This window comes from Lutra lutra, chromosome 8 (assembly GCF_902655055.1).
Source record: "Lutra lutra chromosome 8, mLutLut1.2, whole genome shotgun sequence".
In the NCBI taxonomy this organism is placed as follows: Eukaryota; Metazoa; Chordata; class Mammalia; order Carnivora; family Mustelidae; genus Lutra; species Lutra lutra.
The window spans coordinates 143,895,919-143,922,756 of NC_062285.1; the positions used below are offsets into that span (position 1 = coordinate 143,895,919).

Here is a 26,838-nt window from a genome sequence, read left to right on the forward strand (position 1 = left end):
CATGCACATGCTGTCTCTCTCTGTCAAATAAATAAATAAAACGTGTATAAAGAAAGCAACGAAATTGCAAATAGGAAATCAAGGAAAGAAAAAGCTCGTTCTTTGAAAAGGTCAATAAAGTTGGCAGACCTCAGACAAGACTGACAAAGAAGGAAAAGAGAGAAGATAATTACTAATATCAAGAATGAAACAGGAGGCATCAAAAGGGTAGTAAGAGCACTGGGATGGTTACTTTTATGTGTCAACTTGGCTGGGCTAAGGTGCCCAGATATTTAGTCAAACATCATTCTGGTTGTTTCTGTGAGGGTGTTTTTGGATGACACTTACATTTATTTTTTTTGAAGATTTTATTTATTTATTTGACAGAGATCACAAGCAGGCAGAGAGGCAGGCAGAGAGAGAGGGGGAAGCAGAGAGCCCGATGCGGGGCTCGATCCCAGGACCCTGGAATCATGACCCGAGCTAAAGGCAGAGGCTTTAACGCACTGAGCCACCCAGGTGCCCCAACAGTTACATTTAAATTGGTGGACTATGAGTGAAGTTTGCCCACTATAATGTTGGTGGGCCTCGTCCAATCAGTCGAAGGCCTGAAGAGCACAAAAGGCGACCTCCCGAGGCGAGAGGGAATGTTCCAGCAGACTGCCTTCTGATTTCATCTGCAACGTCAGCTCTTGTTGCTTCTACCACAACTATTAGCAATCAACACAAGGACACTGAAATTAAGCACACAACCATTTACAATGGTTAAAACTCCAATGAAATAGAGTTACCAAAAAAATGTATAGAACTTGTATGCTGAAAATGATAAAATGCTGATGAAAGAAAGAAAAGATCTAAATGAGTGCAGAGATAGACTAGAAAAACTCAAAATAGTAAAAATGCCAGGTCTCTCCAAATCCATATACAGGTTTACCACAATTCCTATCAGTATTCCAGCAAGATTTTTCTTAGATACAGACAAGATTATTCTAAACTATGCAGCAAAGGAACGATTCAAGCTATAACAATTTTGCAAAGGAGAAGCAAGCGGCCAGAACCAGTCTACCTGATTTCAAGAACAGATAGCTGTGGTAGTCAAGCGTGTGTGGTATTGGCAGAAGGAGAGAAGCACAGATCAATGGAAGAAACAGAGACTTGGAAACAGACCCACACAGACATGTCCAACTGATGTTAGACACACGCAGAAGCGTTGCGATGGAGGAAGGCTGGCCTTTCCAACAAGCGTCGCTGGAGCAATTAGACAGCGGAAGGCAAGAAAGATGGGAAGAAGGAAGAGGAGGTGAGGGGAGGGGGAGTGATAGAGGAAGGGAAGAGGGGAAGGGGAGGGAAGAGGGGGAGGGGGAGAAGAAGCTCACCCCAAGGCTTTCAGACCGTATATAAAACTTAACTTGAAATGAATCATGAACTTAAAACTATGATGCTTTTGGAGGAAAACAGGAGAAAATCTTCGGGATCTAGGCTAGGCAACAAGTTCTCGACACCAAAGACACAACCACAAAAGAAAATATTGCTAAACTAGACCTCAGGAGCATCAGAAACCTCTGCTGGGAATGAGCCTGTGGAAAGGATGGAGACAAGCCGCAGACCGGGAGGCAGGGTTTGTAAACCACGCGTGTGACGGGGGACTGAGAGATGGAACACATAGATTCTGAAAACACAAGAGTAAAAACCAAGCCATCCACGTAAAAACTCGCCAACAGATAGAGACGTCGCAAGCAAGAGCGTAGGCACAGAGGCCCAGCGTCATCGGGCAGTAGGGACATGCAAGCTAGGTGACAGAGATGAAAGGCAGTGAGCGCCGTGAATGCTGGCGAGGAGGCGGAGACACTGGACACTCGCACCCTTGGTGGGGTGCAGCCCGGAGCAGCCACTCTGGAAAACAGCTTGGGGCTGCTCTGAAAACAAAACCTGCAGCCAGCACATGACCTAGTTGGGCTCCTGGGCGATTCTCCCAGAGAAACGATTTCTGCTCACACCAAAAGCTGCCCACAAATATTCATCCCATCTCTCCGAGTAACGGACCAAATCCAGAATCGACCCCAACGTCCTCCGGCAGGTGAGAAGGGAAGCCCGGTGTGCCCCCAACCAAGGACCACCACTCGGCAGGGCTGGGGGACAAACCATTGACATCCAACAACTTGGAGAGGGTCTCTAGTGAGCTACTTACCGAGGAGAACAGCCGATCTAAGCGGGTTACTCGCCGCCTGACTCCCTTTGTGCAATACTGAGACGACATAGTTTTAGGAATGAGGGCAGATGAGTAGTTGCTGCCAGCACAGGGCAGGGGGGGTGGGCGTGGCTCTCAAAGGGGACCAGAAACAACCCTTGTTGGAACTCCCCATGTGGATCCATGAACCAGCTTGGGTGCTCAGAAGGTAGAGAATCAGGGGCGCCTGGGGAGCTCAGTCGGTTAAGCATCTGAATCGATCTCAGCTCAGGTCTCGACCTCAGGGTCTGAGTTCAACTCCTGCATTGGGCTCTGCGCTGGATGTGGAGCCCACTTAAAGGAAAAAGAAACATTTTAAGAATGTATGGAACTAATACATACACAAGTACATGTAAAACTGGGGAAAAAGGGACATCGGTGAACTTTACCGGTATCAATGCCCGGCTGTGATTCTCCTACTGTCATTTTATTCAGTTACTTCTAAAGATTTTATTTAGTTACTGGAGAAGGGAGAGGGAGAGAATCTCGAGCAGAGTCCAGGCTGAGCACAGAGCCTGATGCAAGGCTCGATCCCATGCACAGCCCTGAGATCATGACCTGATCCAAAAAAAACCGAGAGTCCAACGCTCAACCCAGTCACCCAGGCGCCCCTGCTGCCATCATGTTACCTTTGGGTAAAACTACCATGTACGAGGGACCCTTCTGCATTATTTCTTGGAATCGCATATGTGTCCACAATCACCTCTGTAAAATTTTCAGCTGAGAAAACTCCACTGCTAAGAATGTATTCTGAAGAAATAACCCAAGGGAACTGCCAGGGCGTCAGAGCAGGTGGGCTCCCCAAGGGGAGCTGGGCACGGCTGGGAGCCTCCACAGGGCTGCGTGCTCACCCACTCGGTGTGGTACCGAGCAGCCGTTAGCAATGACCTGTGCTGCCGTAGTCCGTGGCATGGATACAGGTAGGTGGGGACTCGGTTAAGTGAAAACGCTAGATTAGAAAAGAGTACACACAGTAGAGTCTTTTCTGATTTTTAATCTGCAAGCTTGTACGTAAAACCAAGATACACATCTGATTTGTTTTCCAAGTTATCCTTTTGGGATGGGGTTGTAGGTAGCCGTCATTTTCTCTTTATTTTGGTGTTGGCCGGATTGTTTATGGCGAACAGTGTTCCTGGTATGATTACAGTTGCTAGATAAACTACAGTATACCCAGTGAAATTAAAAACTCAGATAATTAATGTCTTAGTATGACGATGTCCTGTGCAGTATTTGTACTTCTACTTGCTGAATCCACCAAACCTAGTTACGACAAACTCCAGAGCCATTTCCACCTTGGAAAATAACACAGAACCGGCCGCCACAGTCTGGCGTCTTCTGTGCTGGAAGGCCAGGGCCAGGGCCAGCGTATGCATCCGCCTGAACCCCATGCCCCACTTGGGCACCAACCCCCAGGGCACTGCCCTCCCATTCTCACCAAGTGCACTTAACCAGGTTTCGACGTCTCCGTCCAGCAGCAGACACAGCCGCTACCCCCGGGATCATTAAGTCCCCATCCCTCTTCCTCCCTGGACCCTTGCCCACTCCAACCCTAACACCCTCAAGCCCCTTCCTACCCCGCCTCCTCCCTGCTCGGCTTACCATCCATACAGTCGTTGATGCCTGCCCCAGGGCCTTGGTGCTTGATGATTTCTGTGTGCTCCTTCCCAACGACCCCATCCCGGTCACAAGGCCCCTTGTCCCCCCAATGTGCTGAGGCTCCTCCTGGCAGGCCCTGCTGTCAGTGTCCCCCAAGGCTGTTCCATCTCTGTGGAGCTCATCACTGCTTGCTAGTGTCTCACTGGTAGCTCCTGTCGCCTCCACTGCTCATGACCCTTGCATTTCCTTCCTTGGGCCCTGGAGGTATCTGCGGGAAAGGCTGTGGTTCTCCACACGGGCCATCCACTCAGTGCCCCCCATAACCTGAGTGGTCTTGACACTGTCATCCCCAGCTCTCCTTCACCCCACTTCTACACCCCAGGAAGGGCCAAACCCCAAGGAAGCACCCCAGGAGGTGTTCCCAGCCACATCTCTGTCCTCACTTTTTTGCCTGCGGGGTGTCTCCACTCTTGGGGCCTCCACCTAGACAGGCTCCATCCCCACTGCAGCAGAGGAGTGGGCCGGAGGTGTGCGGGCTCTGAAGGATGCTCTCACCGTCCCCACTTCCCAGGTGCCGAAAGGGAAGCCCCGAGATCTCAGCGGCAGGGCTGGGCGGTAGGTGCCAGGCTCCTCCACACCTGCCTGTTCCTGGCCGCATCACTCCGCAGGATGGCTGACAGTGTCCTGACACCAGCATCCCCTCCGGAACCAAGACAAGTGACCATCTGGCACAGCTCTGGGGTTCCAGGGCTGTGTGGCGGGCTTTCCAGAAGCTGTGAAGTGCAGACCCTTATAGCTCATCTAGGCCAAAGAAGAAGGTTACTCCAGACCATGAATGCCCCAGAGAAAAACTGTGGGGACACCTCCACGTGTCCACATTGGGGACCTGGTGTTCTCTGGCCTCTAACCACACAAACAGACAATGCAAAAGTGGAACGCTGCAGGGCACTTACTCCTGCAGGTCCTGGGACCCACCCAACGAGGCTTCAGAGGTCCTGGGAGAGCAGCGATGGGGATACGTGGATGGGGGATATCCAGGTGGGGGATCACAGTGCCCCGGGGGGTGGGGACTCTGGATACCAAAGTCAGGGATCACAGCATGGAGGGCGGTGCCCTGGTGAAGGGGATTCTGGATGCCCAGGTGGGGGGTCACCATGAGTGGGGGTGCCCGGGAGGGTGTGGATTCTGGATACACAGGTGGGGGGTCACATTCGGGGGGTGCCCAGGTGGAGGGGATTCTGGATACCCAGGTGGGGGAATCACAGTGCAGGCAGTGGGATTGTGGGCACACAGGTGAGGAGTCCCAGTCAGGATTCAGCGGGCGTCAGTGCCCAGCTGTGCTAGTAGCTGCAGCCTCCCACCAGGCCAAGCTTGGTGTCCACCTCTCACCACCCCATCACCTTGTGATCCTGCCACAGTGTCACAGAAGGCCGGAAAATGCTCATCAAAGATTTGTCGAATGAAGGGGCAGAGCTCTGGAAAGGGCTGCCACGCATCGTGACTCGCTGAGTCCCAGTTTGTTGGGGGCTGGCTGCATGACCAGCAGCACTGCCCTCCCCGCTCCCAGTGTTCCTTTTAAGCACTGGGTGGACGGCCACCCTACGTACCCAACAAAATCCTTCCTACGAGGGGTCAGAGCAGCCACACCTGGCTGACCTGCAGGATGTGGAAAGTGCGGGAGCCAGGGTGGACCTGGGAAGTGTTGCTGCCATTCCACTAGGGGAACCTTTCCTGCCCACCCCTAGCCCGGTGCCCAGCCGTCCTGCTGACACAGTCTGCCTATCCTGCCGCCTCTGGACGCGCTTGTCTTCTCATGCTGGGTGTGCGTATATCAGCGGACATACCAGGGAAGGCCCTGCTCTCCTGGAGTGTTAGCGAGGCTGGCCCCCGTAAATGTCTGAGAACAGCGAGGCTGGGAAGCGGGGTGAGGGGAGGGGCACTGCCTTATAGAGAATGGTCAGTATAGTGACATCTGGGCCAAGATCTACATGGGTGAGACAGGCTGAGGACTGAGGAAGAGCATTCCAGGTGGAAGGAACAACCAGGACCACTGCCCTGAGGTGGGACCCAGAGCTGGACCCAAGTCCACGAGGAAAGGCAGTGTGGACCTGGTCATCACAGCTGTGAGAACTCTGGCTTTGAGGGACACAGGGAGCCGCCGAAGGTGTCAGTGGGCAGGCGACCACAGCATATAGCAGGGACCAGGAAGGAGGCTGTTGCCATCTAGAGCAGGAGACCACAGGTTTTTTGCGAAGGGTCGGGAAGCAAGTTCTCCCCCACTGGGCTCATGAGCCGCTGGAGGCGGTAGGGCAGTGAGCTGGCACGGCCGCGGCCCAGTAAATTCCGCAAGGACACTGACATTCCAATGTCAGGTAGTTTCCGCACGTCGGGAGATATTATTATTTCGGTTTTTTCCCTAGCCAGGAAGGAGACAATAGTCTTAGGGCAATTAAACGAAACGAAAAAAACGAACGAATAGCCACAAACAGGTGGCGGGTTGGCCCTGGCCGGCGGCCACCGCGTCCATGCTGTCCCCTGAGCTGCACACCAGTCCTCCCCCCCCCCCCCCCCCCCCCCCCGCCACCGCTGAGAGGCGGGAGCCGCGGGCGAGCGCAAACCACACACAGACGCGCACACCGACTGCCACCGCGGTCGACACTGCGCCGGACGTCACCCCTGAGGCCCGCGGAAGTCGCGCCCCCCAGGCTGGAGCAGAGCGAGGGGCCACGGCGGCGGGCCGCGGGGTGGACAGGGCCTCGGGCCCGTGCAGGGGTGAGGTGCAGGGGTGGGAGGAGCCGGGGAGCGCGCGGGCAGGAGGGGCCCGGACCGGCTGGCCGGGCAAGGAGCACCGATCTCCCTCTGCGACACAGGAGCGGTCGTCGGCAACGGGGACAGGCCGCGTCTCCGGTCAGTCCGCACGGTCGGGGCGGTCGCCGCCCGAGCTGGTCACCAGGAAACTCGCACTAAGCGCCCAGATGCCTGCAGAGACCAAGAGGCCCGCGGCCCCGCGCGTGCTGCACCTGCCCGCCGCACGCCCCCAGCCCAGCCCCGAGGCCTCCGGCCGCGGTCACCGCCGCAGGGTCTCCCCGCCCGGCCCCACAGGCTTAAGCTCTAGGCCGCGCGGCCCCCGAGCGCGGCCGCCGCGAAGCGCCTTATCGTCCTAGACTGAAGGGCTTAGACGCACCAGCACGGAGCACCGCGGCCAGCGCGCCCCCGCGGCCCTCGCAGCGCCGGGGCACGGAGGAGGACACTCGCGCGGCCTCCGGGTAAGCGCGCTCCGGGCGTCCCCCGCCGTGGGCCCCGCCCGCACCTCGGCCCGCGCCCGCACCAGGTGCGTTCTCCGCCCTGTGGCTCCGGGGCCCCGCGGCCGGGCGGGCTGGGCGCCGGGCAAGAGCGAGCCGGACGCCGCCGAAGCCGGGACCGCGCTGCTACCGCGCGCCCAGCCGCCGCCTGCAGACGTCGCGGCCGCCCACCGGCCCGCGGACCCCGGCGGTGGGGCGGAGCCGGCGCGCCTGGACTGCGCCAGCGCGGTCGGGCCCCCCTGGGCCCCGGACCAGGCCGGCACTTGCAGATTGCGCCTGCGCGGCCGCTCGGCCCAGGCCCTAGCCAAAGGCAGGCGTGCGGAGTCTGCGCTTCACAGGCTGGTCCGCACGAGCCCGGGGGCGGGGCCCACGCGCGGGGATTGCGCCTGCGCAGTCGGCCCGGCCCGCAGGCGGCACCGCGCCTGCGTCGTCGGTCCGGCCCAGCCCAGGGACGGAGATCGCGCCTGCGCGGTCGGCCGGGGCTCGCCCCGTCCGCCGGGCCTGGGTCCCTGGTGCCGCCCGCCCTGCCGGCCACGCCCCCTGCCCCGCCCCGCGCCGCGCGGGGCCCTGGGAGGGGCGCAGCGTCCGGCGGCGTCGCGGGCGGCGGGCGGCAGCGGCGGCGGGAGGGGCCGGCGGGGGCAGACAAAGCCGCGGCTAATGAATGGGAGCGCCCGCCCGCGCCGGCCGTCGTCCGCAGGCGGGCGGGAGCCGCGCCGCCCCGAACCCCGCGCCCGCGGTGAGTGTGCGGCGGGCGGCGGGGCGGGCTGTGCCTCGCCGGAGCTCGCGCCCCGGGCCCGGCCGTCCTGGCGCGCCGTCGGGGGTCGGGGCTGGAGGTGGGGGGGAGGGCGAGGGGCGGGGCGAGGCGGGGTCGGACCGCGGGGCCGGGAGGGTGGGGTGGGGTGCGGTGGCCGGGCTCTCCGAGACGCGGTGCGCGCCGGGCCGGGGGCGGCTTCGGGGGCGCGGGCGCGGCCTCCCGTGGGGCCTGGACTCCGCCCGGGCCGCCCGCCTCGGCCGCGGGGCCTGCCTCGCCGGGGCCGGCCCGCACCCCTGGGACCCCCGGCCCGCGTTCCCGCCCCCGGGCCCCCCGGCTGACAGCTGGCGCGCGCGGGGCCAGGCGGGTCGCGCCCGAGACGCGTTTTCCGGACGGCGGCGCTCTGTTGACGAAACGCCGCGAGCGCCCGAAAGTTGTGCGGCCGGGGCCGGGCGGGGGCCGGGGGCTGTGCCGGGGACCGGGCGGGACCGGCGTGGGCTCCGCGGTCTGCCCCACGCGCTTCGTCCGCCCCCGCGAGGCGCCCGAGAGCCGAGGCGCGCGCGTTCGCCCGCGCGTTTCCAGGAAGAGCCGCCGCGGCGGGTCGGGGTCCCGGGAAGCGCGTGTCCGGGAAGCGCGGCCGCCGCGGCTCTGGGCCGGGCCCGGACTTCTTGGGTGAGACGCGAATCGAGGTTGCGCTTTCCCGTCGCCGTTGTCCCTCCGGGCTCGGACTCGGTCGTCCGTGGGTCTCGTTAAGCTCTTTTCCGTGAGCGCCACCGCCCCCCCCCCCCATTGCTGGAGGGCGCCGGGCCCCTGCGGCCCCTGCGCGTTCCCGGCGTAGGGTGACCCCCCGCGCGCGCCCCCGCTCTGCGCGCGAGTCTGCCGGGCCGGCCCCGGGGCCCCTCTGGCCGCACGTCTCCGCCGAGAAAACGGGAAGTTGTTCCGGAGTTCGCTATAACGAGATCCCGCGCACCGCTTCTGCGAAGCCGCTTCAGGGCGCGCGCGGCCCCGAGGGGTCAGCGTCTGCCGACCTGAGCCGACTCCTGAGATCCGCCGCGCGTCGCCGGGCCTTGCTCCGCGGGGGGCCGGCTTCTCCCGCTGCCGCCGCCGCCGCCGCTCCGGCCCGCTCGCTCCCGGATAGACCAGTGAAGTCTTTAAAAAACCCAGCTCAGACTTGGTGAAGCGGGAGCGTCCCGGCAGAGCAGCTCGTGCCGTTCCACACGCGAATAACGTTGGCGCCGTCGTGGTGAAGTTCGGGGCCGGGAGGACCCTGTCGGAGTCTGGGAAGTGTGCGAAGAAGCCGCGCTCCGGTGGGCGCCGAAGCGAGGCCGGGTCTGGAGAGGAAAGTGTTCCCGGGAGCTGCGCTCGACTCCGGGGGTCCCGGGGGACGTGGGTGCGGGGACACACGCTCCGGGCCGCCCCCGCCGGCCCTGTCTCCCGCCGCGCTTCACGGGGTGCGGCGCGTTCTGGGAGCGCAGAGGCTCCGCGGACGGCGTTTGGGCGCTGCGCTGGGTGAGAGCCCGGCTCCGTGCGCCTGCCTGGCGGCCTGCGCGGCTGCGTGTCCCGCATGGGCCTGGTGTTTCCGACGTGAAGACTCCGCTGCGCTTGGTGTCCCCGCGTGCGTGCCAGGGGCTCGTGAGGGACCCGCGCTGCGGAGGGAGCGTCCTCAGCCGGGAGCACAGCCGCCGTGGCGCTTCGAGGACAGTCGGCTGGATTCTGCGTCCACGCGTGGAGCCGGCGCGCGCCAGAGGAGTGTGCGCGCGTCAGGCTGTGTCCCCGTGGAGATCGCAGAGCGCAGAGGGGGGGCTGGTGCCGCCGGCGGAGCGGGGGTCGCCGTCCGTGCGCTCCTCGTCTTCACGCTGCATTCGCGGCCTTTCCTTGCGGGGCCGCGGCTGCTTTGGCTCGTGGGCCCTGGTCCGATGGCCTTCTTCGGCGGCGGCCGCCTCGTGAGGGACAGCAGGCGGGGCGCGGCGCCGAGTCTCGGCGGCTCCGCCGCTCCGGCTTGATGCGTGCTCCCGAGCCTCCTGCACCAAGCGGCGTCCGCCTGCGGCTTCGCTCTGCTCCAGGTCGCCGGGTTTCCCAGGCGCAACGGAAGCGCCCGGGCTCGCGGCCTGGCCCGTAGGCGGCTGTTCTCGTCGGCGCGCTGGGCCCCGAGGAGTTGGGCTGCGTGGAGCCGCGGGTGCCTCCGGCCGTCCTGCAGCCTGTGCGGCGCGGGCGCTCCACGGGTCTCTGATCCACGCCCCTCCCAGGGCTCCCCCTCCTCACACCCGTGTCTCTCCCGCCTTCCCTCACCCAACGTTCCAGCGCGGGGCCTGTCTGCGTCCGGATGTGGCTCGGATCCCTCCCTGGTGAATCCCTTGGGGACGTGCTTCTGGTGGTCCGAGCTCGGGAAGGCGCTGCTGGGAGGAGACCGAAGCCTCCCTCTGTCGCGCTCAGGGTCTGGGGCAGAGTCCTGAGGCGCAGAGTGCTTGACCCGGGGAGGGCTCGCCCCGCTCTGCACCCGGCTCCAGTCTGTGCGGGGCCGCAGGCAGTGGCGGGTGTGAAGAGAAGGCGAACCTGAGCGGTGACGCGGGGGACAGACGTGGCCCGGAGAGAAGGCCCAGCCGGCATGCCCGGAAAAGTATGGGCGGTTCCGTCTGAGACCGTGTTGCGGGAAGTCCTCTGCTGGGGGGGGGTCCCAGCCTGGAGAATCTGGGCCCTGAATGGAGGCCCCAGGGAAGATGCCTCAGTGTTGGGGAAAGGCTGGCTCCCTACTGGAGCCCGAGTCCCTTGGGTGCCTCCGGGGCCACTGCGGCCTGTGCTCCTGACCGGCACCTGCTCCGTGTAGGCCCCTCGGCAGCCGCGCCCCAGCCCTTCCCCAGCACCTGCTGCTGATGGTGGCCTGGGGTTGGGGTGTGGCAGGCTGGCCCCCGCTGGCCCCGCGGCGGCTCTCGGTGATGGCTCCCTGCCGTGGACGGGGGACCTGGCCCCTTGGCAGTGCAGGCGGTGCACACCAGGCCCTGCACCTGCTCTGTCCGGCTCAGCGCCCCCATGGATGGGAACCATGAGGGGCGACTTTTCCTCCAAGACTGCTGCTGACTGATCTCAGTGGACGGCCTCCCCAGAGAGCGGCGTCGGGAGCGCGAGCCCTTCCGGGACGGCTCCGGTTACGCTGGCGGAGGCTGCGCTCCACATCCCGTAAGCAAAAGGACGCTTGGAAAACTCGGTAGCTTCCAGTCAGGGCAGCAGTTTCACACCTACCCCTCGTGGGACTGCCCTGGTCCCCGTGGGAAAAGGTAAGCAGCAGGGGAGCTGGTGTTGGGCAGAGGGGACCCGCAGAACCACCCAAAGAGCCGTGGTCTGTGACCCAGAACATTTTAGGGACAGAGCAGGGACCCGCCGACCTTACCACAGTTTTGTTTGCTTGCTTTGGAATGTGCTTTGTTTCCAAGGTAGCCTTATCACGATTTCTGACCACATCTCGTGGAAAGGGATCTGGTTCTGGGTTTCTGAAGTTTAACCCTTTGCAGCTGTCCCTCGCTCTTTGTTCTGTCCCCCGTCTCTGCGTCGCTGGCACCGGACTACAGTTTTCCTTCGTGTGAACACAGCGGTCTGAGGCAGCCCCGCGGAATGCGTTCGTTATGGTTAGACGTTGTCAGAGAACGTGAAGGGCGCTGTCAGCCGTAGACCGGATCTGAACCGACAACCTCGGTGGGAAGACTCGTCGCCAAGCCTGAACCGGGCAGGAGGGTCGCCGTGGCTCATCGAGAGCGAGCGAACCCTGAGTTGGACGCCGCTGTGCTTCCCGGTTGGGTTTTGACGTTTCCAGCTTACCGAGAGCGCTCGTGAGAATGTCGCGGTGCTGCTGCCCCGGCCGGTCTGGTGCTCGCCAAACTTTTCCGGAGGGAATTGCAGCCATCCCAGCACGTCACCCCGGGGATGCCCTTTTCTCCAAAGAAGAGGCAGGACGGGACTCTTCTGAGCACCGCACGCCACCACTGACCGGATCTAGGACAGGGCCCAGGCCGGTCCCTGCGCACAAGCCCCCCCAACATGTCCCCAGTGGTCTGTGGTAGTGATTTTTCCGAACCAGAATCGAGTCCAGGTCATTATGGGCCATTATGTGTCTTTAGTTTCTTTTCTTCGGGGAAAACTGGTTCCGTGACGTGGACTTTTGAAGAGACTAGGCCGGTGGTCTCACGAGTGCCTGGTGTCCGGATTTGTTCCGCCCTGTGTGGTTTGGCTTGTCCCTCTGTTCCCCGCTCCCCGTGTGCTGCGGCCTGGTGCTGAGAGGTTCGGCTGGAGTCAGGCGACACGTTTGCACGAAGGCGACGCTCGCTACCTCCTGCCACACCATTCTGGGGGCTGTCCTGCCGGCCCTGATGCCGCCTTCCCCCTGTTCTTTATTTTATCTGTGTCCCCTCACCTGGGCGTCCCGAGATGAGAGGACAGACGCTGAACCCTCCCCCTTTGTCCCCACTCGTGGGGGCAGTGGTGCTTGGCATGTAGCTTCACGGAGGTCGATGCTTCTGGTTTCCTTTTTCTTCCTTGAATGTCAGGGGGGAGTAATGGATTTTTATTCATTCCTTGTGTTAGGGTCTGTTCAGGTCTTGTGTGTGTGTTGGGGTGTTCACACGGTTGCAGCTGGGAGCTGCCGTCCTGCTGCGGGGCTCCTGTCCTCCCGCGGCGGCGGTTTCTCTGGCCCCTTGCCCTCCCTCCCCGACCTGCCGGCTGTGGGCTGCTGCCGTGCCCGGTGGGTGCCCTGCAGAGAAGTGTCGCCGTGGGCTCTGCTGCTTACTATGGCAGCTGTGGGTGCCCAGCCGAGGGACAGAGCTAGGAAACGTTGTTTTAAAACATGGCGAGTGCGTATGATATTTTCAGCACGAGTTTGAAATTACATGGTTTTACTGAATTTCTTTGGTTTTTAAAAGTTCTCTTTATTCTGAAACTCCTGATTCTTCACGTCGTTGGCATAATTGCGTATTTCGTGCTCAAGAACACATGAAGTGGGGTGTAACGTTGCCGTATTGTGTTACAACTACTCACGGGACTCCTTAGCAGAGTTGAAGGGATTCTGGTGTTTGTCTCTTTTTAAGACTTTATTTTTAAGCAGTCTCTACACCCACTGTGGGCTCGAACTCACGACCCCGAGATCGGGAGTTGCAGGCTCCGTCGACGGAGCCCGCCAGGTGATCCTAAGGTGCTTTCGTTTTTAAGATCCTTTTGTTTTCAGCACACGTCTTGTGGAGTAAGTGTTGTGTTTAAGAACAAGCCTCTCGATGCGTGTTTTGTCTGTGGTCGTGTTGCCCGTTTGCTACACCGTTAGGGGTTTTGTTTTAGATTTGCAGTTTTTAAATTTTATTTTTATGTTCAAAATCATTCCATGGCCCAGAAGTCAAAGTCCTAGGAAGGAGGAGATCAGAGATTGCACGTCGCTGTGTAGACAGCAGCGTTTCGTTTCCGGTTTTCCGGCAGAAACCTGGGTCTCCTCTCCGCTCTGTCATACAAGGTAGCGAGTACCGTTTGCACGGTGCGTGGGTCACTTCTCGATCCCCACACCTGTGACAGCGGCAGCCCCTCCTGACGGTGTGCACGGTTTCCCAGCTCCGACTGGGAGCCTCTGGTGGCGGTGGGGTGCCTGCTGTTTCGCACAGGACGAGCGCGGTCCTGCGGCTCCGGTCGTAGCGGTGGGATTGCGGGGCCGGGGACGTGACGGTGGGAGGTTTCTCCGGGGCCCCGCTGCTCCCCGCCACGTGTGTCGTCCCCGGCAGGGTGTTTCCCAGCTCTGGGTCTTCGCCAGTCTGACCCGGCGGGATCTAATTCTTGGGGTAGTGCTTCTTTAACATGCATCAATTTGGGGGTGAAAAGTGGAAAAATACACTTTACTAAATCGTTTACTAATCATTTACCGTGCTCGGTAGCCGGAGTGTTTGAGGTCATGAAGGCGAGGCTGGGTCAGCACCAGCAGTCACCCGGGGTGAGCCGCGCCGGCGGTGGGGGTGGGAGGTGGTTTCTTTCGTTCTTCCGATAAGAAAATAACAGGAGATTGTGCAGGTCAGGACGTTTCCATCCGTTTTACTTTCTCTAGCCTGGGGGAAGGAACCCTGATCGGCTGCCTTTTACTTTTTGGTATTTTTGTGTTTAAAATAAATTCAAGAGACTTTGTCTTGGGTGCCTTCTGTCTGTCCGTCCCCCTCTCTCGGCATGACTTGGGGTTGGCGCGCCCACGGTCAGAATGACGTTACTTCCTTCGTCGCCCCGGTGTCCGGGTAGCCCTCGGGCTGTGGAGAGCTGGGGCCGCCTGCTGTCCTGGGGGACCCAGGCTGCGCGTGGCAGGGACGCCCTTGTTCTGGAGGATTCTGTGTTACGCGTTGTCGTTGATTCCCCTACTCTGTTTGCTGGAGAGTGGAGTCAGCGGAATCTGGAGTTTGGGTGCCATCCAGATAAGTCCCCTCCCGAGTTTTGGGGTAGGTGGCAAAAAACGTGTTCTCCTTCACACACATGTGAAATTATCAAAACTGCCACAGGAGCACAGTCCTTTTGTGGTTTAAAAACCAAAGATAACGTGGTTCTTTTTCCCTCTGACTTGTGCCAAAATAGTAGGAAAACATGATTTTCTTTAGCAGTCAACTGCTGGGTCAAATGACAGTAATTTTCCTAAATTAGCAGTTCGCTGCTATTTATAATTATGAAATAATATGAGCAAAATTAGTCCAGCGGTAGAGACACACAATAGGCTAGAAAGTGAGAGTCTGTCACGACTTCTGCGGTCGAGTTTTATGTACGCTTCCGGACACGTGTGTGAGTGGGTGCCGGCTTACACCCAGGGCCTCCCGGGCCGCCGTGGGGGGCACGACCCCCTGCTGGGGTGGGACACGTGCCTCGTGGGGGCACTTATGTGCAGCTGCCGAGGAATGCCTAGATGATTTCCAGCTGTTAACTCTATTTTTTTTTTAAAGATTGTATTTATTTGTTTGTTGTAGAGAGAGAGTACGCACGTGAGCGGGGTGAGGGGCAGAGGGAGAGGGACAAGCAGACGGCCCGCCCAGCGTGGAGTCTGGCGTGGGGCTTGGTCCCGCGACCCTGAGATCATGACCTGAGCCGGAATCCAGGGTGGGCCACCTGGGCCACCTGACCCGCTGAGCCACCCAGGCGCCCCGACCTCTTCTGTGAAGCGTTACATGCATGCAGAGAAGTGCACGTGTCAGTGAATCCCGTGACCAGTCCAGAGATGGAGCGTTGTCCCTGTGCCCCCATGCCCCCAACCCTAAAGCTAGTAATTTTCACAGCTTGTGCCTCTGTCCTCCGTATCCAGGGTCCTGCAGCCTGTGTTTTTGGTGCCTCCTGCTCACCCATGTCTGCTGGGTGTGACAGCAGTGGCTTCATCACGGATCTGTTGCGGCGTGTGTCAGCCGTCGGCATCCAGCTCTGGGCCGGTACGGGTACAGCCGTGAATGCCTTTGAACTTGTCCTTTGCTGCGTGACCCCGTGAGTGGTGGGGACGATACCAGTTTTACCAGGTGCTAGCAAGCCTGTTCCGGTGTGCTGGCCATACTTGTCTGTCGCAAGCGTCCCCAGCACTTGGCATTATCGGAGTGTGTGTGTGTGTGTGTGTGTGTGTGTGTGTGTGGCCATTGCCCAAGTTGTACATCGTTGTGGCTTTAATTCGTATTTCCTTCATTTCTAAGTTTCTTAATTTTAGTGTGGCCTGATTGCCCATCTTCCCTCAACAGTTCTGTTTTGCTCTAAGTCAAGGTTAAAAGGATATTTTCCCCTATTATATTCCTCGTTGTTTTGCCTTTAGTGTGACATGTGATTTGGGGGATGGTGTGGACTCAGGGTCAAGTGTTGTTTTTTCCACAGGGCAATCTACCTGTCCTGGCACCGTTCATTTAGAAGCTCCCTTCCCCGCTGCTGTGCCGCTTCTCCAGCACAAGAAACGGGGTGTGTGCAAACACGGCACACCGGTCAGCTGCCAGCCTTGCCGGTCTGCGTCCGCCTCTGGGCCCCTGGAACCAATGCCTCGATGCCCCCAATGTAGTTTCATAAGGTGGTTTTTGTTTTTTAAGATTTTACTTTTTTATTTGACAGAGAGAGAGAGTGTGCATGTGCAGGGGGAGGGGCAGAGGGAGAAGCAGGCTCCCCTCTGAGCAGGGAGCCCGACTTGAGACTCGATCCCAGGACCACAGGATTGTGACCTGAGCCGAAGGCAGACACAAGTGACTGAGCTACCCAGGCATTCCTGTCTTTCGTGGTTTTTTTTTTCCATTTTAGTCACTTTTTTATTAATTATTTTTATTAACATGTAATGTATTATTTGCCCCAGGGGCACAGTCTGAATCGTCGGGCTTCCACAGTTCACAGCGCTCACCAGAGCCCGGACCCTCCCCGACGTCCATCACCAGCTGCCTCCACCCCCCACAGCACCCCTCAGTTTGTTTTGTCAGATTAAGAGTCTCTTATCATTTTGTTTTTTGTTTTTTGTTTTTTTTTTTAGAAATGTTTTTGGTTTTAAAGTCTAGCACAGACACAGAAACTGGCTGAAGTCAGTATACAGCTTGAGGGGCTATTATAAGGTGGACATTTTTGTGACCATCTCTTGGGTCGAGAAAGAAATTTTGGCTGGCCCCAGAGTCCTCTGTTGTACCCTGTGTCTGTCCTGTGTCCCTCCCTCCGTCCTCCTGACAGAGTTGCTGCTGACCTGCCGGTGAGGGCGGCCCCTCCCTTCCCGGTCTGAGGTTGGCTCGCGCTCGGAGGAGCAGGTAAGTTTCGTGCGTCCCTGCAGAGGACGCCCAGCCCCAGCTCCCGGGGAGGTGTTCGTGGCTGGACTGGGCTTTCTCCCAGTCCGCATGTTGCCGGCGGCTGGCCTCCAGCAGAGTCTGATCTATCCTTGGTTTCCTGTAAGTCGGGCCCTGGACATAGAGGTCTGATGAGATTCAGCTTTTGGACCTCTAGCAAGACTCCCTCACAGGGACGTTGTGCTGCTCCACGCGGAGCCACCTAATGTCTGGTCTCTCTCTCTCTGTTTTGAAAGTAAGCTCCATGCCCAATACGGGACTTGAACCCACGACCCTGAAATAAGACCTGAGCTGAGATCGAGAGTCGGACAGCTCACGGACGGAGACATCCAGGCGCCCTCGGTGTCAGTCTTTTTTGACGTTGGCCAAGCCAACGGTGTGTAGACGTACGTGCGTTAATTGGTAACAGGTCGTGGAAGGGTGATGTTCTGGCTGAGTTACTGGTGCCGCGTTTATGAGCTGAGCTTCCAGTGAGGGGAACCTGTTGCAATTAGGTGATCTAGTTCTGTAGTCCATGTGGGACACCCGTCAGTTTTCAGAATAACGAATCTGTCTTCTGTCATCCTCCAAAAGTAGACCCACTGAGGGTTTTGCTTCGCTGGTGTGAACTCGGATCTGAGCGCACTGGACGGGATGTTCGCGTTAGCAGGGTGTCGTTGGCAGTAACCGTGTCGGGCGGTGTGTGTGGTTTGTGGTCCTTGCTCGTGCGGAGGTGGTCTCGTGTCTGGGCATCGGGAGCCTCTGTAAGCTCCCAGACAGTCTGACGCGATCCTCGCTCGCTCTCACAGGCTGCTTGCACCGTGGTGCGCCCAGACGCTCCAGGCTGGCCCTTGCACCCTTCCCGCCGCAGACCTGGGATGAGCCGTTCTGTCCGGAGGCCGTGGTCTGTGCCGATGGGAGATGCGGTTCCAGATCCGCAGTCTGTGTGTTGGGGACACGCACTGCTCTTGGGTCCGTTGTTTCTCGTCTGTGCGGCGGACAGAGCTGGTCACAGACGGTAGCAGGTTTATTTGTTTCTGTCTTGCACACCAGCTCCCTTCTCCGCCAGGAACCCGGTTCTCCAGGACGGAGAAGAGGAGAATATTGGACCGTCACCAAGTGCTCACTTGCTGTACGTGTCGCCGCACGTGTCGCCGTCTCAGACTGACCAGCAGGAGCACCGTGCCCGTATGGTCACTGTCTGTGTGGGACGTGCTCTCTGCCTCCCGTCCTCCATAGTCGGTGCAGAGCCCAGCATCTCTCCCAGGAGCCCTCGTCAGTCTCAGCGCTGCAAGTAAATCCACAGAGCGCTCGCACCGGTCCCTGCCCGCGTCTCTGGACCTTTGCTTGTGGTCTCTTCTCTCCTCGGGGTCTCAGGAAGGACTCAGGAGAAATATTACCCGAATATTTGCATGGTGACGATAGTTTTTATGTGTCCTTTGTACTTGAAAGTCCGCTTGACTATATGCAGAATTTTCAGTTCACAGCCTTTTCCTTCAAATACCTTAAATCTTTCTTTCTTGTCTGCCAGCCTTGCTGTCAAATCAGGCTAATTCTACCTTTTCCCCGTATAAGTGACCGTTTTCTGCCTGAATGGCATTCTTTTTTGTTGTTAGGTGTGGACGTCTCGTTCACACGGCGTTCTCTACCAATATGGAGCTCCACGAGTTTTACCTCAGGAAAGGTTTTTAAGTTTTGGGGATTCTGTTCCCTGGCCTGTGTCCCCTCCGTTTCTGCGGGCTGGGCAGGGGCTCTGGTTGTGTGTGTGTTGGATCTGCTTTCCCGTCCTTTCAGCTTGCTTCTCTGGGGTCTTTTTTATTCCTGCATTTCTTTTTCATTAAAACAATATTCCTTTCCTCTTCTGCTTTTCTTAAGTAGAATCATTTGTGGAGTTTATTTGTTCTTACGGTGCTTCTAGTTTAGCCTTTTCTTGAAATGGTATTTTACTTTCATTTCTCAAACTTTCTTAGGACCCATAACCTCATTTCAGTATTCTTCTAGCCTGACTTAGGTTGTCCTTTTGTATTATTTTAAATATCTTTAGCTTCTTTTGAAATAAGTTCCAGTTTTCGTATGGTTTAATTTTTTTTCTAAGATTTTATTTATTTATTTGAAAGTGAGACAGAGACAGCGAGACAGGGAACACAAGCAGGGGGAGTGGGGCGGGGGAAGCAGGCTTCCCGCTGAGCAGGGAGCCCGGTGCGGGGCTCGATCCCAGGACCCTGGGATCATGACCTGAGCCGAAGGCAGACGCTTAACCACTGAGTCCCCCCAGGCGCCCCACATATGGTTTAATTTGAGGTTGTGTTTTTCTGGCGTGCGTTCGGTACCTGTCGGAGACGCTCTGCTCTTCAGTATTTTTTTCTTTCATCTTTCTGTGAGATTTGGCTTTCATTCTTTCCGTCGTCTGTTGTATTCATTTTCTGGTGCTGCTTCAACAAATTACCACAAACTGCATGGCTGAAAACAACAAATTTGGAGGTCAGGTCTGAGATGGGTTACACTGGGCCGAAATCAGGGTGTTGTCAGTAGGCTGCCTTTCTGTCTGGAGGACGCGCGCCTCCCTCCGCCGGTGGCCCCTTCCTGAGTCTTCAAAGCCAGTCACACAACATTGCGTGGGCCTTTTTTTAAGGCTTTAGTTATTTATATGAGAGAATGTGTGCACACACATGAGCAGCGAAGGGGCAGAGGGAGAAGCAGACCCCCTCAAGTGTGGAGCCCGACATGAGGCTCAATCCCAGGACCCTGAGATCATGACCTGAGCCCAAGTTAGATGCTTAACCGATTGGCCCCCAACATGGCCCGTCTTCTGAAGGTGTCAGTCCCCATCTCTCTTCTGCCTCTCCACCATGAAGACCCTTTTGATCACACTGGATCCCCCGCAAATAAGCCAGGATAATCTTCCTGAATTCCACACGCAGCCTGATTAATAATCCCTCCGTGCCATGTCACCCCGCACACTCACAGATTTGAGGGTTAGGACATGGACTTCTGAGGGGCCTGTTATTCTGTCTGTTGGATTTTTTTAATATAAATTTTTATTCCTTTAAAGATTTTATTTATTTGTCAGAGAAAAAAAAACAGCAGGCAGAGCGAGAAGCAGACTCCCCGCTGAGCAGAGAGCCCCATGTGGGACTCGATCCCAGGACTCCGGGATCATGACCTGAGCCGAAAGCAGATGCGTGACCGACTGAGCCACCCAGGCGTCCCTCTGTCTGTCTGATTTGTTTTATATAATACTAATTTCTTGTTTTGGGGTTTTTTAAAGATATAAAGAGATATGACTTAAACAACTTTTTCCGACTTCATGGTGCTTCCTCTTCTGTGGAAAACGTTAGGACCTCAATGTGTACCTAGTGATCTCTAGTTCTTCCTTGCTGTTTTTGTCTGGCTTTGGGACAGAGGTGATGTGGCCTCTTAGACCGAGCCGGAAAGTATCCCATCCTCTTCTGTTTTCACAGAGTTGGTGGTGTATCGGTAGTATTCTTCTGTAAGTGTTTGAAAAATTCACCAGTGAAGCCGTGTGGGCCTACGACTTCTTGCAGGAAGACTTTAAATCACTAACTCAATTTTTGTACTCGTTCTAGGTCCATTCTCTTTCCTAATTCTTCTCAAGTCACTCTTGGTAACTTACTACTTTCTAGGAATTTCTCCCTTGTACTGAGCCTTGTTGGTCCGAGGTTGTCCGTACCCTGCTCTCATACTCCACTTACTCTGGGAGGAATCAGTGGTGACGTCCCACATTTTCACAGACTTTGTCTTATATTCCTGGTTAATCTAGCTAAGGATTTGTCAGTTTTCTCAATCTTTTAAAAGAATTGACTTGTGGTTTTGTTGACGTTCTGTTTCACTTTTCTGTTGTTCATTTCATCCATACCCACTCTAATCTTTAGTGTGGCCTATTTTCTTGCCTTTTTTCCCAGTCTTTTTAAAGGTGAACGCTTACATTACCCCCCACTTTTTTTTTTGCACACATGATATGATTTCAGGTTTTTTAAAAGTTTTGTTTAAGTCCCAGTTAGGTGATATACAGCGTAACGTGTTTTCAGGTGTACAACCGAGGGTGTCAGCTCTTCTGTATGATTGTAGATTTCTGGAAGTTATCGAGACTTGTTTTGTGGGCTCTGCCTGCATGTGAAGAGAGTGTGTATTCTGTGGTTTTGGGGTGGGATGTTTTGCAGAAGTGCTTGCATTAGTGATCCGAGATTCTGCTTTTCTAACACAGGTATCGAAAGCTAGAAATTTCTCTCTGAGCACGTCAGCATCTTATAAATTTGGGTGCATTACATTACTTTGATTTAGATGAAAATACTTTTTTCTTAAGATTTTACTTATTTGGCAATCGAGAGCAAGCGAGCGAGAGAGCACGGACAGGGGGAGCGGTAGAGGCAGGGGGAGAAGCAGGCTGACGTGGAGCAGGGAGCCCGACGCGGGGCTCCATCCCAGGACCCCGGGGTCACGACCGGAGCCGAAGGCGGACGCCTCACTACTGAGCCCCCCAGGCGCCATGCAGATGGAAATACTTTCTACTTTCCATTGTAATTTCTTCCTGACATGGATTATTTAGAAATGGACTTGTATTTCCAAATACTGATGGATTTCTCAAGTTCCCTCTGTTACTGACGCGTGATCAGACAGCACTGTGGGTGGAGCACATGCTTGTGTGGCCGCGGCCCTTTCAAACGCAGGGACGCTTGTTGCCCGGCCTCGCGCGGTGTCCGGTGTGCAGGCGAGGGGAGCGTGGGCCGGCGGGTGCCGCCGCGGCTGCTGGGCCCGGCGGTGGATGACCTTCCGCGGTGCGGCTGGCTTCCCGCCCACCTTCTTCAGGTTTGCGGGTTCTCCTGCCCCATCCCGAACCCTCTAGTGAGCGTTCCCCTTGTACTTCCACATTTCATGATGTGATTTCTGCTTGGTTCTCTTTTGTAATTTTTCTGTCTATGTTGATATTTGGTGAGCTGTTATTTATTGTTTTATGTGTTGTCTTTATACACGGTTTCCTTTAATTCAGTCAACACATTTCTTTTTTTTTTTTTTTTAAGATTTTATTTATTTGACAGACAGAGATCCCAAGTAGGCAGAGGCCAGCAGGGAGAGAGGAGGAAGCAGGCTCCCCGCTGAGCAGAGAGCCCGATGCGGGGCTCGATCCCAGGACCCTGAGATCATGACCCGAGCTGAAGGCAGAGGCTTAACTCACTGAGCCACCCAGGCGCCCTCCGGTCAACACATTTTTAATGCCTGATTTAAAGTCTTTGTGTATTAAGTGCAACGTCTGGGCCCTCTCGGACAGTTTCTTTGGCCTGTTTCCCCCTGTGTACGGGTCATGCTTTCCTGCTCTTTTGCGTGCTGTGTAATGCGCTGGTTTTGTAGAAAACTGGACGTTACTCCTCCTCACTCTTGTGTTCACTGTTACTGCTGGAGTTTGTTTTGTTTTAGTCCATCTTTTTCGGGCCTTCCTGAGCGAATTCTAGAAAACCTGTGTTCCTTGTTGTGTTTGGCCCCTGAGGTCTCTGCTTGGGTCGCTTAGTGCTCGGTTAAGGACTGGTCAGAGATTTCCGTAAGTGCCGTGACTAGTGTGCCTGCCAGCTCTGCGGGGGCCCCGTGTGCACATGGGCCTCCGGCCTGCAGCGCCCACCACGCCTTTACCCCGGGGGGCAGCCAGAGGGGAGCGGTTGGGGTGTCTGTCGAGTCTTTCCCGGGCATGTGCACGGTTCCGCACACGCAGGCCGCTGCCTCCCCAGGAATCTGTCTGAGCTTTCCAGAGCTCCCTGTAGACCGCGTGTTCCCCAGATCGTCCTTATAAGCCTCCGGTCCTCCCATACAGACCTAATACCACGTGGGCCTTGTATATATTTTTGGTTTGTTCTCTGTGCTTATGTTTTGGAGTTAAGGAAATTCCTTGTTGGTTTTGCCTTCATGTTGGTGTCCTCCTTGAGACTGTGGTTTCGCCATTCTGGGTGTGTGGTGCGTTATCATCAGAAGCAAGTGAACCTTGATTATATTGGGTTCATGAAAAAATAGCTACATTTAAGAGGGAAGATTGACCCCAGAAACTCTTGGACACAGTGCTAAACCCAAAAGCCCAAAGACTAGCTTTTATAAACTATTGTCTCTACTCTGAAAGCTTGTTTTTCTTCTGATATGGGTCAGTATTCTGAAACTGCTTTCTGGAAACTGTAGGGTTGAGCAGATGAGTTTACCTTTTAAGGATAATGGGAGCCTGATTTCTCGCTGTGGGAGAGAGAAGTTACAGGTACGGACAAAGGGAGGCTGGAGCGACGCTGGGGTATTGGGTTGAGGGTGGATGTGTCCGTGTGCTCCATGGTTTTCCACACCACGCATGTGCACGTAGGCGTGCCGGTCGGAGGAGGCTTTCATGACGCCGCTGACGGGGCCTGGGAGCCCAGGCCCCGGGTGCAACGGGCAGACCCAGCACCTTGGGCCGCCCACAGCCATCGCTGTTCTGCTGTGCTGGTCCTCTCTGTGTGACCGAACCGCCCCGGGGGCTCGTGCGGGTGCCGCTGGCTCGACCCCCTTTGTCATTGCCCGCCTAGTGACACATTCTGTGTTTGACTGGTCTGACGGGGTTTTTATTTGACATTAGTTTCTGCAGGAGTATTTCCACTGAGTACAGAATTCTGGTTTGCTCTTCCTCCCCCCAGAACTTGGAAGGTAGCGTTCTTTTGTGTCTAGTTCACGTCGCTCCTCTTGAAGAGTCAGCCGTCCGTCTGATCTTTCCTCGTAGAGTAACTCTCCAGAAGTGTTCTCACAGAGGTTACAAGTGCGCCCCTCACACAGCCTCAGTGGGCACCAGTCCTGGCCGTTCACTCGTCAGGATCCCCCACTCGGTGACCTTGAAGCAGACACCCAAAATCACACTCCACCTGGACGTATTTCGATACGTATCTTGCAAAGATGAGATTCTTTAAAAACCTGTATCCACGATACCTTTATCACAGCTTTAAACAAACAGTAACCGTCCATACGGAACAGCCCGCACCCCGGTTTCCCACGCTGTCTAAAAAAGTTCATACGTGGTTTGCTAGCTAAGGTCAGGATTCAAGTATAAATTGTTTGTTAAGGAAACTGGGTGGTTTGACCTGAGAATTTCCCATAATCCGGAGTTTGCTGATTTCATCTTTCTGGTGGTATTTAAACATGTTTCTCTGTTCCTTGTAATTTTTATGTTCTGTCCCTTGTTCTCAGCACTTCTTAAACAAAAATCTTGGGCCTGGTAGGGTTCTGGAGCCTGTGGTCTGCAGGCATCCGGGCTGGGAACCGCTGTGCTGTCCAGTTGCCTCTTCCCCACGCCTTGTTTGTGGCTCCTCTCCCCAATGCCTGTGTGCCCGGGATGGCCTTCTCCTTCCCTATGGGGAAAAGAAATCATAAACCGTCCTCAAAAGATTGTCACATGGTTTATTGATTGATTTAAAAGACTTGTATATTTATTTGACAGAAAGAGAGCAAGCATGGGAGGGGCAGAGGGAGAGAGGGAAACGAGCGGACTCCACGCCGAGCACAGAGCCTGACGTGGGGCCTGAGATCGTGACCAGAAACCAAGACTCCGAGTGCTCAATCAGCTGAGCCACCCCGGAGCCCTGTGTTGTGCTTTCAGTGATATGATGCTGGTCTGCCTCTTAAAGGATGGCCCAGGGTGAACACTCAGTAAGTTTTAGTTCTTATCATCTCCATCATCCCTCAGCGTTGCCCCGAGTGAGTCTTGAGAGAGGGTCGGGGTCCACCTAGAACCAGGTGTTGGCCTGGAAGGGAGAGGAGGGGGTTCCTCCATCCGTGGAGGGGGCAGGGCCCACCTTGCCACCTGCAGAGGATGGAGGACAGCATGGTCCAGGAACGGGGAAGTGAGCGCTAGGGGGTGAGGCAGCCAGCACGGGAGGGCTGCGGACACGGTTGGTGTCTTTCTATAGCGGCCTCAAGGCTTTTCTCACACAGATGACTGTGACAATGGCAGTGTCCCATCCTCTCCATCTGCCTGTCAGCTGGGCTCCCGCACGGTGTTGGCGGGAATGTGGCTACAGCACCGGTCTGCAGGGCGCACACTCTGTCCCTGTGCTTGCGGCCGTCGCTCTTCCCAGGCACGCTCGGAAGGGTGGGGAGTGGTCTCCTCTGCTTCGTCAAGCACTTCTGTCACAAGTGGGGATAGAAGTGTCGCTCCATGCCTTCGTGTGATGGGACCGTGGATGTGCTCCGTTATTCTCTTCATGTTTTACTCTTGGGAATCACCCCACTTACTCGTGGTATGTTATCAGTAATTTTTTTTAAAAGAGTTTGGGGGCGCCTGGGTGGCTCAGTGGGTTAAAGCCTCTGCCTTCGGCTCAGGTCATGATCCCGGGGTCCTGGTATCGAGCCCCGCATCGGGCTCTCTGCTCAGCGGGAGCCTGCTTCCCTCTCTCTCTCTGCCTGCCTCTCTGCCTACTTGTGATCTCTGTCAAATAAATAAATAAAATCTTAAAAAAAAAAAAGTTTGATTTATTTGAGAGAGGCGGAGATGTGGGGGTGGGGAGGAAGGGGCAGAAGGTGAGGGAGAGAGGGTTCCGGGCAGATTCCCTGCAGAGTGCGGAGCCGGACTCCAGACTCCATGATATCACCGCCTGAGCCCATATCTGGACTCAGACGCTCAATGACTCAGCCACCCAGGGGCCTCTGGATTTGCTAAATTTTTAAGAACTTGCCAAGTTTGTTGAAGCTTTTCTGTGATCATAGGGACGTGACTCTCCTCGTAGTGTCTTTCTAGTTCTGGTATCAAGGTAATACTACCAGTAAAGAGCTGGAAAGTGTTTCTTTTCTTTTATGGAAGAGTTTGTGTTTCACTGGTTCTTTTTCTCTAACATTTGGTAGGATTCACCAGTGCAGCCAGGTGGACCCGGAAGTTTCTTTTGGGGGAAGGTTTTTTTAATTGCAAGTTCAATTTTTTAAGTAGACATTTGACTTATTTCTTTGAGTTTGTATAATGTGTGTCTTTCCAGGAATTTGTCTGTTTTATCTAACTAAGTTGCTGAATTCACTGTCATGAAGTGTGTTATGTACTTCCTTTTGCCGTGAGCTCTGGGTGGCTCCCCTCTTTCGGTCCTGGTGTTGATTTCTTTCATCCTGTTGCTCTTTCCAAGAAGCAGTGTTTGAGTTCATCACGGACTTCACATCTTTTTCTCTATTGTTGTCTTCTCTCTGTTTACTTTGGGATTAAATTTGCTTTACTGTTCCTGTTGATTTTTTTTCTTTGACCTTTAGCTTAGTACAGAGACTTTATTTGAATATATTTTGGGTTTTTCCAGAAATTCTGTTGTTGGTTGCTCGTTCGCCTCCCTTGTCAGAGAACTTCTTTGATTTCAGTCCTTTCACACCCACGGAAGTTTGCCTCATTGTCCTGCGAACCGCGGGTCTCGACGCGTGTTTTCTGTGCACCTGGAAACAACACGCGTTTGTTTCTTTTGGGTGAACCGTTGGACAAGTGTCGGGCAGGCCGTGTGGTGACAGTGTTTCACGTTTCTGTCGGCTGTGCTGCTGTTCTGTCTGCTGCTCGGTGACACGTGCTGAGCGCCCTGCGACCGGGACCCCGTCTCGTCTCCCTTTAGTCGGTGTGTGCGCGTCTGGTGACTTGGCCCCTTGTTACTTTACGCAGTGTCCCTGTTGTCCCTGGCGTGCCATCCTCAGTCCATTCAATGTGACTGTAGCCACCGCAGCTTTCTTTGGTGAGTTATCAGCATGGCGCACCGTTTCTGTCCTTTGGCTTCTGACCTGTTTGTGTCTTTATGTTTTTAGTTTGTTTCTTGTGGGCGATAGAGTTAGTCTCACTTTTTTACCCAATCTGACGATCCCTGCCTTTTATTTTTTTTTTAAGATTTTATTTTTATTTACTTGAGAGAGAGAACATGAGAGGGGGAAGGTCGGAGGGAGAAGCAGACTCCCTGCTGAGCCGGGAGACCCATGCAGGACTCGATCCCAGGACTCAGGGACCACGACCTGAGCCGAAGACGGTCGTTGAACTAATGAGCCCCGCAGGCGACCCAACCCCAGCCCCTTAAAAAAGCAGGTTTCGGCGTGTCTAGGGCAAGTCACGCGCTTCTCCTTGACTCTCTCTCCCGTTGCAGGACACTTCACTTCTGCTTACCAAACGTGTGGGTGCTTTTCCCCACCGTGACCAGTTCTCCAGCCCCCGCAGGGTGTCCTCAGCTGAACGCACTTCTCACACCATCTGCCCGGAGCGTCCCATCCCAC

General features: G+C 56.1%; 1 protein-coding gene and 1 long non-coding RNA gene across 5 annotated transcripts in view; one reads left to right on the plus strand and one right to left on the minus strand.

Annotated features, from left to right (window-relative positions):
* On the minus strand, positions 1 to 7,326 carry LOC125107018 (uncharacterized). 4 transcript variants are annotated; one of them, XR_007129441.1, is made up of 3 exons: positions 4,441 to 7,326; positions 609 to 4,070; positions 1 to 20 (listed from the first exon to the last, which is right to left on the minus strand). It is a non-coding gene; the product is annotated as an uncharacterized LOC125107018 (long non-coding RNA). The 4 variants fall into 4 exon arrangements; XR_007129444.1 differs by lacking the exon at positions 1 to 20 and having other exon boundaries at positions 421 to 713; positions 2,168 to 4,070; positions 4,441 to 7,319; XR_007129442.1 differs by lacking the exon at positions 1 to 20 and having other exon boundaries at positions 421 to 3,155; positions 3,806 to 4,070; positions 4,441 to 7,306.
* A 347-nt stretch (positions 7,327 to 7,673) lies between these two features.
* ZBED4 (zinc finger BED-type containing 4) overlaps positions 7,674 to 26,838 on the plus strand; it is a 28,227-nt gene continuing 9,062 nt past the window's right edge. Inside the window, 1 exon segment of the mRNA XM_047741578.1 lies at positions 7,674 to 7,840. The gene's annotated coding sequence lies outside the window, so the exon portion shown is untranslated.